Raw genomic sequence first — 17819 nt, 5'->3', positions numbered from 1 at the left:
TTTCTACAGACCATATTTTTCCAGTAAGACATCAATAACTCGGAATTGAGTGATTTGTCGACCCCCACCCCCGCTAAAGTAGGACAGTACGTGTACAGACAGTTAACCCACTACATTATACACAATAATACATGTTTATATCAAAATACACATGCCAGAGTATACGCACAATGTACATGCCTCCGCAGAACCTGAGTGATTATCATTATTACAGTATTTGAGATCTGTACACACATAGGAAGTAATCATTCAAGAAGAATGACTTTAATTTACGTTTGAAGACATCTGAAGAGATTTGAAGAGATGTAGTCTCTTAAGGGGCAAATCATTCTACTGTTTGCAGTCTTGTAAACATACTTGTATCTTTAGCGAAAACTGTTCGAGTACGTGCTGGACGGTAATAAGTATAAATCACTTTGCCGAGTGAATCATGCATGAATTTGTTTTGAACATGCATTGTCAGTGATTGTGTTGAAAAGTTGTTGGTAATTCTTTCGCAGGCAAAATGTGTACTTGAAAATCCCAATGTTAAGGACATGATTGTGATGGAAAATGTAAACAGTATGTGCGGATACTTCTATGTTTCCTGCTGAGATTTTGTTATAGAGGGGAAAAGAAAAGAAAAGGAAAAAAAGTCTCGCTTCATGAGAGATGTTAAGATCTTGTCCTATACACCACAACGCCTACGGATGCTATAGGTGGAGGTGGGTTGGGATGTCTTGTGTAGAGCACCAACAGTAGTGCAGATTAATTGACACGCTGTCTTTTGAAGAGAAACAATGCTTTGTTTCACAAGAGATGATATCAAAAAGGCAACAGATAATCATCCGCTCATGTGGAATCAAGCAGATCCAGAAGCTTTTCAAACATTTCAAGAGGCATTTTGGTGAGTTACAGTCTGTTGAATATGTCAATATATTAAAAAATGTGAAAAACAAATTGAAGGCCACCTGCAATACAGCCTCACATTTTCTGACATCACACCAACTTTGATCAACACATATATATCTAGTCGTGATGGGAGGGAAAATAGGAAACAACAACATCACAAGAATGATGCATTTCTGCCAAGACAACAGACGGGAACTGATTCCACGTAAAATACATAAACACATATTTTGATTTTACAATTTTTCCCATATCATTGCACACAAAGCAGTGTCATACAGTGCAAAATGTGGGAAATGCTGAAAATTACCCTGTTATAAGCTATCAATCTCTTGCAGTATATTGGGATGGAAGAAAGTTTGGAAATCAATTGGATGTAGAATTGTTTGTTTAATTGAATGTATCTGTTTTCAATGAAACGATCTGTTTTGTTATAGGTTTTCAAAATTAAGGGAGGTGAATTCGACGTATAACATAGAGATCACTACTAAGTACAATTAAATTTGACATGTTCAAGTGAATTCCTTATTGTAAATCAGGACAGTATTATTTTGTTGCTATTTTCCAACTAGTGTAAGATCTCCCTAAGAAATAGTTGTTTAAAATACCATTAAGGGTCTACAATTGTACTTGTTACCATGTCCCCGGGTGACGCCATAAGGGTATGTTTTACAGGTATAACGTCATTTAAGGGGGTGCATATCAAGTATGCCGTAATACGTCATTAATGACGACATTGAGGGTCCATTAACATTCTGAGGTGCTTGGACACGGCTGGGGAGTAAAATTGCCTGTAGAGCTAACACTGTAGGACATACAGTTGAGCATACCGCGTCCACTTTATAATGGTGCTCAGCTCACTGTGTTTAGACTGAGCACGACCCGATAATTCAGAACCTCTACCTGAGAAAGGATTGTAGCTCACCCCCCCCCCCCCCCCGAGTCACAAAGAAACTTTCTTATATCGTACGTCCTGTCCTCCATATGCAATGCACCCTATCCTCGATGTGCAGTGCACCCATCATAGCGACCAGCTTGTCTTCACCTAAACTGTTTAGATATTGCCATTGGAAGACTCTGATGATGGCATACAATGGTTGTGCACCTATAAGATTGCTGGTCTGACCTCACGATGTCCATCCAGTTTAGTCGTGGAGATAAAAAACGCCTCCTCAAGTGGAAATATTTCTAGTACAAGCCCTATCGGTTTTGTAATTACAATTTACCTTTAACCTGGATGGCGACCATATTGGATTTAACCAATATGGCCTAAAAATCGAAAAAAAGTATGAACTGGTGGGCCAAATTTGGTGGTTTTTGGAAGAATTTGAACCAAACACCCTATATCATGCCCATAGGCCCCCGACTTACACACATACCAGTGGCGGATCCAGGAGGGGCGCACCGGGGGCGCACCGGGCGCGCCCCTCTTTATTTATTATTATTTTTGTTTAAACAAAGGAAATCAAAAGAAAAAATGGGGGGGGGGGGGGCGTGCGCCCCCCTTCAATTTTGTAACCCCCCCCCCCCCCTTTACGGAATTCCTGGATCTGCCCCTGCACACACACACACATATCCTCACCATTAGGCACACGCACGCAATCTCTCGATACACACATACTGCATACATGCACATATTCACAAAAGCATCCGAAATAATTTTGCGCTTCTACTCCAGGTTTGAGTACATGTCCTCAATTTCGGTGGCAAATGCTTTGGTGATGTCAGGCCGTTTGTTCTTTAGAGATGGAGTTAAGAGGCCATTCTCCTCGCTGAACGGCTCCGCATGAAGACAAATATCTTTCACCTTGTGGAATAAAGGCAAGAAACAAACGAATTAGAGAAATAATAAAATGAAGAAACCAATGCTTGTTCATTTCATCTGTCATAAGCAAAAAGGTCGAAGGTACAAGTGTGGGAAAACAGCCACGCCCATGGAATACCCCAATACCAGGAATCTGATCGGTCATTTAAGAGAAGCCACTAAATACTTTATAGCTGCCAATTTAGTTATAATATGTCGCGGGTTCTGAATGTGCCTTTGAGATGTGCACAAATTTCTGCGTGGCACCATCCCTGTAACGATCCTGAACCAGCGATTATCCTGATACGCTGACTTGAGAGTAAACGTAGTCGGCTGATTGTTCTGAGCGATTATGAAAGTTGTCATTGTATAACGTTAGTTCTTGTCCATGGCTATACTGTATACAGTATAACATTTACGAATCAAAATCAGATTCATTTAACCCTAAAAAGACTGGGGGGGGGGGGCCTAAAAGGCCCCCCTCGACATTTCGCGCGATTACTCAGCAACACGCAATGCTCTCGCCGCGATGCTCTATGACTTTTTTCTTTCGAGTTTCCCGCACATTTTGACACCAAATTTGTGACGCCCGGGGGTACGGTTCTGAAGTTACATAACTTTTTGTACATGCACGTGAGACCGAAAATGGCTCAAAAATGTGATTTTGTGTACAAAGTCAATACAAATTGAGTTTTATCACATGGTTCATATAAATATGCTTATTTTTACTCTCAATGGCTAAAATCAATTTGTTTTAGTAGTATTATGCTTCAAAAAGGGTCTGCCACAACTTTTGCTGAAAAAACAACAAAAACAAAAGGTCGAAAAAACAAGGAAATACATAAGAAATTCATAAAACAATAAAATAAATAAGAAATTAATTTTGATACCAATTTTTTTTTCAAGTACATTTGCTAAGAATGCTACAAAGAATATCTAGACCAAAAATGAGCACTTTTGGAGCTTTATTTACTGATTTAGATAAAAAAGTCTGATTTCTCGCATAAATTAGCATAATTAATCAAAATAAAATAAAAGAAGACTATTTTGGAAAATTTAAATATACGATCTTGTAGATTACATCGCACACTACCATTGTGCAAATTTCCGCGGCAATCGCGCGATCCACGGCCGAGATCTTAAGGGGGGGGGGGGGGGGGCCCTTTAGGCCCCCCCCCCCCCCAGTCTTTCGAGCTACCAAAATAGCCCAGTCTTTTTAGGGTTAACTATCATGGAAATACTTGTGTGTAACATGATTTCAGACAGGCGCAAATAATTTCAAAAGCAGGGAGGCTTTTATAAACTGTTGTCAACACGTAAAGATATTGCTTCAGGGGAAACTCCTGCACAAGCAGGGAGACATACCAACTCAGCTTGCATAAGTGTAATGAAAAATAGGAGACGTGATGTCACGTCTTGCTAAGAGGTATTGTCTTGATAACTTGTTAAAAATCTTCTCGGTGTTTTTTGTTTTTTGTTTTGTTTCTTTTCAATGAGGCGGCATATGTCATACGTGCAATCAAGGAAAGATTTGTCATTCTATGAAACCAGTTACGAATTTTTATTTCAATCGCCACTGACCTGTTCGAATCCTAGGAGACCCTCGCTCGACCCTTGCTCATTCATGCTGGTCAGAATGGCCGACTTCACCCTCTTTGAAAATGTCAAGAAAATATCAAGAACGAGTCAACAATAAAGGAAAAATAACACCGTGGTATATGAAATATGCAATAACACACAAATAATGATGGCCAAAAAAGGCATTACAAAACCACGCAAAATAGTTTTGGCACGATAAAGCGGAGAAGAATATTCAACGGTCACTGAACGAGTGTGATTTTTCCCCGACAGCCTGCGTTACATATACGCATTACTTATTTCATAAAACGGTGAAACAAGTATTCGGGATACACACTAAGTGATAGGCCTATCTGGTGACGCGCTAACTCACAATTAGTTTGCTAGATCACGTCATCAGATCACTGTAACATCTTGGGGCATTAATTTCACAATATGAGAAAGAGGTGACGCTGTGCTTTATGCTACATACACTGTTCTCTATCATCTTGTTTTGTTTGTTTGTTTTGTTTGTTTGTGTTTTTAAGATAAAGGATCATTGCTGTCTGAGTACCAAGTACTAGTAATCTTTTAAAGGGAAGGAAGTTAAACAAGCTACTCTCGCACAACCATTACTTATGTTAACCAACATTTCATTTACCTCGTCTTGGCAAAGCTCAGTTAGCGATCCCTTTACTCCCAGCTTTTCTGCAAAACCAGGAAGCACATCCGGGTCAGGCACGACGATGCCTACCATACTGGCCTGAAACGCAATGAACGCATGAATGAAAAGACAAATGAGCATTATCCAATAGATTCACCTTCTCAACTGCATGAACAAAAGCTGATGCACAATATATTGGCATTTTATCTATGCATCCTGACAATGATATCTTTCTTTTTTGTTATTCATGTTCAAAATGAGTTCTCTTTCTTTTCACAGAAAAGTTTTTTATTTTTATTCTGTAGAAACTGTTCCCGAAAATGCTATCAAAGAATACACAAACGGGATAATGATAACAATATATAAACGTGAATGAATTACCAAAGAAAAATAAAGAAAAATTGCACCTCAATTACAAATACACCGAACAGCAGTATCACACGCAGATCAAATCCTGCGATGTTAACCCTCTTTGTGCCACATCAATTACCTATCCATGGGTATTTGTGAGAAATTTGTGCATATTTGACTCATTGGCACACACAAGGTTAAAGGCAAAGAGTGTAGGCACGAAGTGATGGCAGCAAATGAATGTAGAATTGTTAACACTCATGTAGTCGAGGGTAGGAGAGTATTTCCGAATCACAAGCTTATTGGACAGAGTCAAATTGAATGCCGGATGGGTCTTTACACTCTTTCCCTTTCAACTAATACATTCAAATATAAAAACATTACGACTGGGTAATTGCCGAGTTCGTTCATGTCATTGCTTCTTTGCTTTTTACTTAAATCTTCCCTCCGTTCTAACAGATTTTATTCGTCATCAGGACTGACCTTAGTGCTGTCTCCATACACAAAGACCTGCATCACGAGCTGGTTACGCACGTAGACGTTTTCCACTTTCTCAGGGGCGATGTAGACCCCATGGGCCAACTTGAAGATGTGCTTCTTCCTGTCGATGACTCTGATGGTCCCGATCTGGGTCGCAACGGAGAAACCCAGAAAGGCAATGCACAGTCATGATTGTAAGTGGCACAATTTATAGCTAACATGTCCAGTGGTTCAGTGGACAACATCCAGTGAGAAACACCGGAGTAGTTCTATCATCTATAACTCAATGTGAGAGATTAAAGGATGCCGCCTACCCCTTACCTACGAAACTAAATGAAGCTGGTATAACGATTTTATATATTCATGGTGTATTTCCGTAAGGCTTTTGATCATGATCTCTAGCACATACACACGAGTACTTTTAGAGCACGTAAATTACACAAACCATTTTTTTTTTCACACTTGAATAACGTTTTGATTAAAAGACCAATTAAACTGCAATCGAGAGAACACGATTATGAATAGCGCAATTATAGACTGACCCACAGTAAATGATCTCAGTCTTTATCATATTCATCGACCCTATTTCATGATGAAGTACAAAATATGTGAGCATTTACAAGGAAAGTAGCAAAACAGTAACTTATGACCTTACTCCAAGATTGTTGCCACGTCAATTGCTTTACATGAAGTGACCTACGTGTATGTTTCACTCTTGAACCATGCCGTATTTGTACTACTGTATACTAACGTAATTTACACGATAGTATATATTACTGTCATCTCTTCGCCCCGATTCGCCCTCACATCCCGTATCGAACCCATACCTCTGTCCATTCGCCAATATCTCCTGTGTGTATCCAGCCGTTCTCATCAAGGGTCTCGGCCGTCTGTTCCGGGTTGTCAAGGTAACCCTCGAACACATTTTGCCCTCTCATGCAGATCTGTCCCAAGGAGCAAATGAAAAACTTCCGTTACACTCTGCTGTAGTCTTTCAAAATGCAAAGTGAAGCATCGCCCAGTGTGTTCATGTCTCGGGACACAATACTATTATCCTTTTTTGGGAGTTCTCTCAATTTTTGTTTGTTTTTGTTGTTGTTGTTGTTGTTTTTAGATTCTCCTTTTCAAACACGCTGATCGCAGCAGTTCATAGTGGTGCTAAGTATCATGTTACTTATGAGTTACATCATAAATCAAATTTGTAACGGATGTAAAGCATCTTACAATGAGAAACATGAGCATTGTCAATTCAATTCAATTCAAAGTTTATTTCATTTTTCGACAAAACATATAAGTTACACTTCTTTAGACAACAGAGAATAAGGTAAACAGAACATTATGTATTGAAAAGAATGTAAAACAATTGAGGAGGACCTTATAGTAATTATACATTGTAGTAAAAAAAAACAGAAGTGATCGAAATAAAGTACATGTATAACTTTGCTTAAAGTGCGAAAAATGGAGAGTCCCACTAAAAAGACAGAGCTTGTAGAATGTGGGCCCCTCTGGAATTATAACATCAATGGAAAGATTAATTGAAGCATCATAAATACGCAGGAGTAACTTGTCATGCGCAGGAGTAACTTGTAATTTCTGGCATTTCCATATTGCTCACCAATAAACAGGTGCAAAATCTTGGTTAACCAACCTAATAGTCACATGAAGTATACGCCTGTATAATACACCGTGTACGTATAGTTAATGATTGTTAAACGTCCGACTGATATAGATGAAGAGCGAATGGCTCTGATTTCTCTTTATCGATCTTCAGCCCTCTCAAAGCTGAGAGGTTTAACGCACCTCCCCCTTGTTCTCCGAGGCGAAGTAGTCCAGCTCAGGGGCGTCGACAAGTTTGAGCTCCGTCCCACCCGATGGCGGTCCAAGATGTCCACTGGTTGGGTCCGACGGAAGAGTGTGAGTAATGCAACTTGTGGTCTCCGTCTGACCATACGCTTGGACAAACTGGACATTAAAAAACAGGGGCAAATATCAAATGGTTGAAAGTATCTTGTTTGTATATCATCTCTACATAGTACACACAAACACACAGGCACACACAAAATCGCACTGAAACAATAAGTCAAAACGAACAATCAGAGTAAACCCGTCTTCACAACAGTCGTGATATCATGCGGCATATGGCAAAACACTCCCGAATCAAAATTTGTTATGTAGATGGCGGCTTATCCTTGTGAACCTCTTCCACTTCTACATCATCGGCCACTCGATGACAACCACTTACATAGCAGCCGAAGAGACACCGGATGAAGGTGATGACCTCGCCAGAGATTGGGGCGCCGCCAGAGAAGAGATACCGTATCCGTCCACCGAGAAGGTCCTGCCGAATTGAATTGAATTGAATTGAACTGAATTGAATTGAATTGAATTGAGTTGAGTTGAGTTGAGTTGAATTGAATTGAATTGAATGGAATATTTAATGTCCATAGTGTTTGCAAATTTGCTCTTTGCTCCTTTCTTGGGTTGTATTTCTTTAAGAATAACGACACAACTTCACAGAGTTAGAGTAAGAGCCGTGAGAGTGGGTAATAAAAACTTGTCCCAAGATCTACATACATACTACGTGCAGCACAGGACTCGAACAGGGAACCTACCGTTAACCACTCCAGAGACATATCCACTTGACTGCAGTGCCTTTAGATTCTTTGTCACTTTTGACTATCAAACATCAATACTGCCCTCTCTGTCTCTGCTCCTATTTCTATTTTGGCAACATCGCATGGTATGAATAAGCCAGTTCGGAGTGAGCTCATGGGCACATTGATAGGAATTACCTTTCTTTTTTCTCAGTCGGTTATGGGCACTTCAATAGTTTTCAGAGCGACATAATGCATAAGCTTTACGAAACAATTTATGGGATTCATCAATCCTGTTCAAACAATGAAAGACCAGAATGATCCGTCAATTGACACTAAGGAATACATCTATTTCATTATTTTGCATTGAATGTATTAACAATCTCTTTCTATTGATATTGCCAAATACCACTTTTGCTGTCAGGTGGATGTGCTGGCAAGCAGCAGCAGCATTTATAAGGGTTACATGAATAATCATTACATCACAGATGCTAATCCCAGTGAATTCAGAAAACCAACATTCCTTTTGGTACATCGTTGTATAACCCTTTTTCTGCTCATGCGCAAAGTAGAACTGCGAACTGGCTTATAAACAATATGATTATATCGGGCGAAAGTCATAAATTGCTGATTAAAGTGTTGATAGAATTGAATTGAAAGCAAATCAAAAGAAATAGTCACGTTGCATCATTGTACTCACATACGCTATCAATTAATGTGATATTAGTGGTTGATACTCTGGGAAAGAATCGCTCACTCACCTGGACTTTCTTGAACACTATCCTATCCCAGATGGTGTCGTTACTTAGTGTCCCACTGGCAGATGAAAAAAAAAATAACATGAAACAAAACAAAACAAAACAAAGTGAGGTAATACCACATAGTACGACAGAAATGTTCCTTTCATCGCATTCTTACTTCTTTGGATATACCTTGATGGTGATTCTATCTCGTATGATTCATCTTATTCTTCTTTATATTGATTGATTCATTCATCGAATATCATTTCAGTCTTTTATATTGTTTTCGTCGGATTTCCAAGTAATAATAATACGACAGACATGTTTACTAAGATTTCTACACGAAGGGATGAATATTTTTGATAGTCTCTATTTCACTTATTCTCGTTGTACAGAACTAATTTCTTAAATAGCTTATGGAAGACGTCTATGATACATGTCTAATTATGACAATACACTCATATAACACGAAATATCTGTGCAAATATATGCACGAACTATAACAAAAGCCTCTTCGGACACACACGTAGGCATGACAATACGAAATGACAAAGCAACATACTTTTCCAGGTCCTTCAGTTTCTGGTTGTAGGCATGGTAGAACAGCGCCCTCTTTATAGCGCTGCCACTATCCACCGATCCCTTGATCTGTGTTGAGCAACCACGTCAAATTTGTTAGGGATTTAGTCAATCAAAAACTGTTGTTTATTTGTTGTTGTTGTTGTTGTTGTCGTTGTTGTTTAATGTTCACTCTTATATTATAAGTACGTAGCAGAACAACACAACTTCATGAAAATGGTTTCTGCTGATTGGTGTCTGAAGTATGTATATCAGAAACCTCCTACAACTTACTGTATGTAGACAACTGGGTAAATGTCTTTCGAATTTTGTCTTTCGAGCTGGCAATATCACCATGGAAACATAGAGAACATCGCTCTAAACCAAGTGTAGACATGCCTCTCGTTCTACAATACAGTACTTTGATGGGAGAAGCTTTTTAACCTCCTCAAGAGTGAAATTACACTCCGTAACAAAACGAGCATAGCAAAACAAAACAAAACAAAACAAACGGGCACTTCACAGAGCTGACAGTTTTGATACACCGTCATATACCCATATGTATGTTCTCCAGATGCCGGTTTCCCATCACACTTGGCAACGACTTCACGTCATGTCCTCTGAATGTAGTCAAAGATTATAACAAAAAACCGTTACTTTGTAACACTGGACTAATCTGCACCTTATCGTAGAGTCGATTGAATAGCCTGGGCACCCCCGTGAAGATGGTTGGTTTCAGTTCCTGCGCATCGTCTAGGAGTTTCAGCATGTCTCCTCCGAAATAGCCGACCTGCGTACCGTTTATCATGATGTTGTACTGGAGAGAGAGAGAGAGAGAGAGAGAGAGAGAGAGAGAAAGAGAGAGACAGTTTAACTAGGGAGAGGGAGAAACAGAAGGAGATAGTGAGTGTGTGCGTGAGAGAGAGAGAGAAGGAGAAAATGTCTGGCAACTCGCATGACCTACCAAATTTGTCCGGAAAGTTGTCACTTTGCCTCATTTTTACCATGTATACTCTTTGCATTCTTTGCACTTTTTCCTTTTCTCCACGCGTTTCTTCATTATACGTTTAAAAATCACACAGTCATGCGTGCACGATTGCATGGTTCTATACAAAATGCGACTTTGAATTAATTGAAGAAAATTCATAATATTCTCTACTGCTCGTGTAATAAGACAAGTTACGAAGATCTCATTATCCATTCATGACTAAATAATAAAGAAGGATTTAAAAAAAAATGAAGACGATGTCCTGTCCTTTCCAATTCAGTCTGGGAAACATCCTCTTGCAAATGCCATATGTTTTGCAATGACAATGATTACAGCCTCAAAATAAAATTCTTTGTTGAACTTTTGACATATCGTACGGCTTCACGCATTCACTAAGAGAGAGAGGGAGAGAGAGAGAAAGAGACATAGATGTGATGAGTGTGGGTATGTGCGTGTGTGTGCAAATAATTCAATACTGGACTTATATGTCAATACTCACAATGTTCCCCCTTTCGTAGACGTGGGCGATCGGAAGAAGAGAGAAATGAATATCTTGATGGTCGAATAGTTCACTGTCCTGGAGAAAATAACAGTAAGGATCAAATAGATTATGGCTAGCTTTCTGTGTGGGTTGGGGCTGTTACGTAGCATTACCAATTGTTTTTGACGTTCTTATGGGGCAATATTCTGAAGGAAAAAAAGCCACCGAAAAAAACATTAAAAAAACATTTCATTAAAACATAATCATTGACCTAAAGCCGTCAAGCTGAGATGATTTGAATCGACCTTCATTATTATTAGTATTACGATCATTTGCGATCACTAAACCCCACTTTCCCCTCAGTACACGCCCAACGCCTTGGGGGGGGGGGGGGGAACCAGACCTGTTAATGGTTAGCCTGAAAAGAAAGAGTAAAATTTTAACGTATAGCAATGAACATTAAATTGATCACAATCGGAAAGAAATTATAAAAGTTATGAAAATACACGGTTTCGCAAGTTTTCACCAAACAGTTATTGGACAGCAAAATAAACATGCAAATGGAGAGATGATGATGTTACCGCCTCACACATTACCTATAATTTGTACTTAAAATCTTGAAATTTCCAGCTCGTTGTTGTTATGGTTTTTTTTCAAATACAATTATGCCTCAGTCTCAAAATCATAACATATTTCAGTGATCACTATCTTGAAGTTATTCGACGAGGAATAATAATATATTTTTCACTATAATGGGATTAGAAATGAATCGTTGTCATTTCATTTTTTATTTTTTTTTTTTTGTACACGACCAATTGAAAACTGTGAGGTAATGACATCATCTGGGCGCCCATTTGCACATTCATATCAGCTGTTCGAAAACTGCTGGCAACAGTTAGAAAATCTTTGGAATTAGATAATTTCCTTATTTCTATTCCGATAACATGTTCACTGTAGTGCCTGTAAAATGTTGATCTTTCTCTTCTGACTAATTTTGACTGGCCCAGAATTCCCTTATAGGACGGAACCAGGAAGAAGAAGCAGCGCCATCTATTGTCAGCCACTCAGAGAACCTTCCGGCAAAAGAGAGAGTTTCTGCATGCTTTGTGAATGAGAATGACTATTGTGCCCTAAAAGAAAGCAAAGGTGGAGTTCACTTTGGTCATTGATACAATTATCAAACTACCAATATGTTGGGGGTTCCTCCCCAAATGTTACAATTCCGATTCAATGAAGACTTAATCAAGTTCTGGTACGGCCCTGTTTTATGAAGAGTTAAAAGTGATTATAAAGTTGATTCAGCTGTAAGTCAGTGGCAGCCTGTGTGGTAAGGAAATTTTAAATCGATTTTATCTTTTGATAAAGCGGGGCCCCGGTTTCATATATTGGCTAGCTCTCTGTTCTTTATTCCCTGTATGATATGCACCCCATTTTCTCTATGCCGACTTAAGCCTTCAACAACGCATCTTGCACAAGGAAGAAGGAAAAACAACAACAGAACACGTCATAGATTCCTTTTACTATACAATACTGCAGAAAATAGCTTGAATTGGTGGGGAAGGATCAGTATAGATTATTGTGATGATATTCATTGAGACTGTAATCTTGCATTGAGGACAGCCTTCAAACATTGTTTGTCTGCCCTCGTGTTAACAAAAAGTACAGTCGCGATTATCTTCTGGAACCTAATCATGGACAGCATGTGCACAACACTGCAAATACGTCAAATTCTGCCGTCAAATACTGTGTGATATTATTGTGAGTGGTACTACAGCACTGTGTGGCTATGACACTCGTTAAAACTCGAAAGGCTGTCGAGAAGACTTCCTCAGAAAATGGTCTTTCTTACCCCGTGTGGGGAAATTATACAATCATTATCATTTTCGTACAGAATTGCTGTTCTCGTGTCATATGTAGAATATACGAAGTCCTGATTATCTGTACAAATACGAAGTCATGATTACCTGTAAAAAAAAAGAAGAAAAAAAAGGTGTTCCCACATTGCATATTCATGATACACAATAATGACTACGTGAGAAAAAAAAAATGCTGCTCATACGTAATGTGATACGTAGTAATAATTTTCTAAAATAATAATAATAAATAAATAATTATAATCTCACCTCGTGTGTAGAAAACACAGCGTCATGATTAGCAATGTGATGTCGATGCCTGAGCGGGACACCTTTTGGCTGGCCTGAACAAATGAGATGTGAATCATGGCTGATTAGAGCAATTCAACTGCTAATCGCAGTCGTCTAGAATGCCTCCGCTTTTTAAGCAAACACTATAAGTATGTTATCTGCCATGAAAACATGGCCCTTCATTTATATTTTTATGAAGCCTATCTTGTCCACAGAACTGAGAAATGACCTTCAACTTTCTTGTACAGAATACTTAGTATATATTTTCAAATTAATGCTAGACATTACTTCAGCAACGCTGTCATTGCATTTATATCTAGTAAGAGATTATTGCAAGAAAATGGCACTTTGGGGATTGTGCAAAACTTTTCATGCTTTTGCCAAATACTAGGCTTTGATGAAGACTTTGTTGCTGTCAGGTGGATGTGCTGGCAAGTGCCAATCAAGATTACATGAATAATCATTACATCGACAATGCTTATCTCGGTGAGTTTAAAAACAAAACAATAACTTACATGCCTGTTATAGACACTGAAAGCAATGTTTGTTCATTAACGATCACGATCTATTTCACTTACCTGTTGTGCCACTGGTAAAGCAGATTGTGTTGAGGTCATCTGGCGTAGGCAACTAGATGAATGAATCATGAATTAGATAGCAGAGTACGAGGTGCGTAATAGGAACAAAATTGTTTTGACACATTATTGGTAATTTGTGTTATTACTAAGTTATGATAAACACATGGAAGAAATATATATATATATATATATATATATATATATATATATATTGTAACGAAATTCGATTTAACCGCGTTCGATTATAATTTGTCATAATCGATTGTGCCGGTAGTATAGAAATGGGCGCATTATCGAAACGTTGGACAAACGTTTCAAGGTGGTAGAGCATCATTATGAGTTTAAACATTTATTATCTAATATGTGGTTACTTGTTTGTCATGGGCAAGTTTGGATTATTTTAATACCAACTCCGGTTTAGACCGATGATACATGCCGAATTATAGTAACCATGTACAAGAGATACTGTTAAAACGTATAATCATTGTACGAATTTTGTAACCACGCCAACATTGTAAATAATTTGAAGGACTACTGCGGGTATTTTCCGCAATGCCCACGGCCGTCCGGGATTGCCTCCTTATTCCGCAATAGGAGGAGAGGCATATAAAGTGGCCGTTGTGTGACACAGTCCACAACAAGCAGCCCGTGTATGATACAATTCCAATGTGTTGTTCATGTTCACTTCTTTGTGCATTAAACTGTACATGTGTTCCTGAACTGATGACTCCACTGTGTCTTCTTGAGAGTTCTATCACCAAGCAGCGGTGTGCAGAGTGGTGGTACATGTTCCTGAGTTGGAGCACCGTTCCTGAGAAGACCAACTAGCAAGCCGTTGGATTTCGGGTAAATTGGTAATGTGACTTGTCGCATAGTCCGTGCCCAATCCAAGTTCCAGTCGTCGTCATTGGATTTCGGGTATAATGGTAATGTGACTTGTCGCATAGTCCGTGCCCAATCCAAGATCCAGTCGTCGCCTGAGGAAGTTGGTAACGGTGCGATACAGCACTTTACCCCGTGCCATCAACGATACCTGTGCCACCATATATTTGTGAAAAGTGTTCCACGTTAGCGTGACTGAGTTGGTAGCAGTTCCACGTTAGCGTGACTGAGTTGGTAGCAGTTCCACGTTAGCGTGACTGAGGTGGTAGCAAAAGTTGGTAGCAGAGTTGGTAACAAAACTTGGTAGCAGAACTTGGTAGCAAGAGTTGGTAGTAAAAGTTGGTAACAAAATAAGTGTACCAATTTAACATCCTCTACAAGTGACGCTTGGGAGTGACATACAGTATTTAAGTGATGCTGAACTTGGTATGTGTGCCGCTTAGTGTTGGTGAGCTGCTTCTGACACAACATGATACATGGTAGCATACAGACTAGTAGTTTTAATAATTTAACGGGATCGTTTTAAACTGCAACAAAACGAACCCCGCCTACTCGGCCATCCTGACACGGCTCGCGGAGGCATTTGTACAGACAGTCAAATACACTCTCTTACTTCACAACGAGAAGGCGAGTTCGTCACACATGGTGTCAGGAGTGGGATCCCTATTTGTAACTTTTGTATGAATTAATGTAGTTAACTGTGTTTTCACTATGGCACGCGCAACGCCATTGTTGGAGTTGTCACTTTTGCTGGAGAGCAAGATTAGCGAAATCGACGACTTGATTGCTCAGGTGTCAGAGTCGGTGCGCAAGCAAACTGGAGTAGCACCAACTTCGGTTTCTAACTTACGCTGCTCACCGATGACACTTGGAGGGCGCCGTAACCAGTCGTCACTGTCACGCTCGCCAGTGGTGTCACCTCAGCTGTTTGGAGATGCGAATGGAGAGGTGGAGTTGTCAGCTCCGCCATCGGCAAAGCTACTATCTCAGCAGCATCAAACTCCAATGCAGCAGTCGCATTCATCTCGTACAAGTGACCAGCCTGTTACATTTGGTGGACAACCAGATGTAATGCCACACCAGTTTGGCCCGAACCAGCGACGTCGAACAGAGCTCTGGGACCAGAGACGTCATTATGATGTTCAGGGCAACGGAACCAGCAAACCGGTTGTCATACCAGATAGATATGATGGCAAAGGACCTGTACTGGACTATCTTTGCCATTTCGAAGCTTGCGCTGGAGTTAACCGCTGGACGGAAGTGGAAGCTCTTCAATATTTGGCTGCCAGCTTGAAAGGAGCTGCTGTCAAAGTACTAGCACAGCAGACGGGACGTCAGTTGACGTACCAAGAACTCGTGTACCGCCTGAAGCACCGCTTTGGACCTGTTTCGCATTCAGAAGTATTCCTGGCAGAACTGCGTACCAGACGACGCAGACCGAAGGAAAGTTTGCAGGAGCTAGGACAGAGCATTCGCGAGCTTACATCCATGGCATATCCTGAATTCGAGGAAGCGGGCCAAGATAAATTGGCTCGAGGTCACTTTCTCGATGCTATAGTTGACCGGGATATCCGAATCGGCCTTTTCCGGGCTCAGCCTCGTACGCTCGACGAGGCAATCCAAGCTGCTCTCAACACAGAAGCCTTCCTGCGGATGGAGAGCGACCGGCGACAGTATAACCGGGTCTTGTTGTCACAGGAGGAAGAACAAGACGTGGCTGTGAAGGATGAAGACACTGCTGACAAATCCATGGGGGTGTCTGAAAATAGCACCACTCTCTTGATCGAAGCAGTCAGCGATCTCATCATGAAGAGGGAGAAGGAGCGGCCAGCGCCAGTGCCGAGAAACGACTTGGCATTAAAGACTGAGACACTCCCTACAAGCGAACAGAAGGAGGATAGTCAGCCTTCTGACAACAAGGAGGACACATCCAAGGAGGGTACGAATCCTCCAGACGACGGGTGCACACCAGCCAGAGAGGTATCCGAACCAGAGACATCTCAACCGCCACTACCTAGTTCCGGAACTCCACTTCTGTCATCCACGTTCCAGAAAGGATTGTACGTGAATTTGAACGTGAATGGGCAGGAGGTGATGTTTCTGATAGACAGTAGTGCATCGCAGTCATATGTCTCAGAAGGAATGTACCTGCGAATGAGACCCGAGCGAAAGCCACCACTTCAACCAGTGACAAGCATCGTTCGTCAAGCAGATGGATCTCGGCTGAAAACAAAGGGACATGCTACCATGGAACTTCAGCGTGGCTCCTGCTTGTGCCATGTTGACTTGGTAGTAGCTGACATAAGAGCTGAGGGCATCCTCGGTCTGGATCTCTTGATTGGTCTGGACACCACGCTAGATTTCCAGAACATGCAGCTGCATACCTCATGGGTATCTCTCCCATGTATAAACAATGAGAAACAGATATGTGCAGCAACGACAGCACCGATGTTGTTAAAAGGGACAGCGCCAGTCAACCTTACCAGCCTTGCTGAGGACGACATGGAGACCACGCCTCTCGACGAAGGCATATTTCAAAATCGTGTGCTGCCCCATCTGGATAACTTCTGTCAATGCAGTTTGACAGAAACTCCCCCAGAAAGCAATTCATCGGCATACCAGCTTCTGAGAGACGACTCAGAGGTGTTCTCTACAGGCCGAGCAGGGACACGTGTCAGCGTCAGCGCGACAGCACCAGTGGTTGCGGGAAAGCTACCTAGTGGACATCGCCGGTGTGACGACTCTTCCTCACCTGCACGCTATTCTCGGTCACCGGGAAGACCACCTGATTATCTACCCCGATCGAGGAGCCGCTCTCCGTTGGGGCACGCCCGTTCCTCTCGTCATACATCGGATTCATTCTGGCACACCATGCCAGGGTGAAATGTGACATTTCTCGTGTCGACCTGTCTGCTGCAAGGGAGCAGCCCGGTCAGGAAATCAAATGAAGAGACTGTTGAACTCTTAAAAGATGAGTTTCTGACGAACAATTAGTCTATATTATGACAGTTTTGGACAGCTTTGAACTAAAGACTGTAGTTGTCACATAACGTTGTTATGAACTGTAAGAGTTTTGTGACAGAATAAGTGCACAAAACGTTTAGTAGTAA

At 40.7% G+C, this 17819-nt stretch overlaps 1 pseudogene; it reads right to left on the bottom strand.

Moving 5' to 3' along the window:
- Window positions 1–2557: 2557 nt before the first annotated feature.
- Window positions 2558–17819, bottom strand: part of LOC139738670 (long-chain-fatty-acid--CoA ligase 5-like) — a 60489-nt pseudogene continuing 45227 nt past the window's right edge.

Source organism: Diadema antillarum, unplaced genomic scaffold, assembly GCF_040938485.1.
Source record: "Diadema antillarum isolate AM-2024a unplaced genomic scaffold, OU_Dant_1.0 seq00000764_RagTag, whole genome shotgun sequence".
In the NCBI taxonomy this organism is placed as follows: Eukaryota; Metazoa; Echinodermata; class Echinoidea; order Diadematoida; family Diadematidae; genus Diadema; species Diadema antillarum.
The sequence above is the reverse complement of the archived record's forward strand: the minus strand, read 5'-3'. Positions and strand labels throughout refer to the sequence as shown.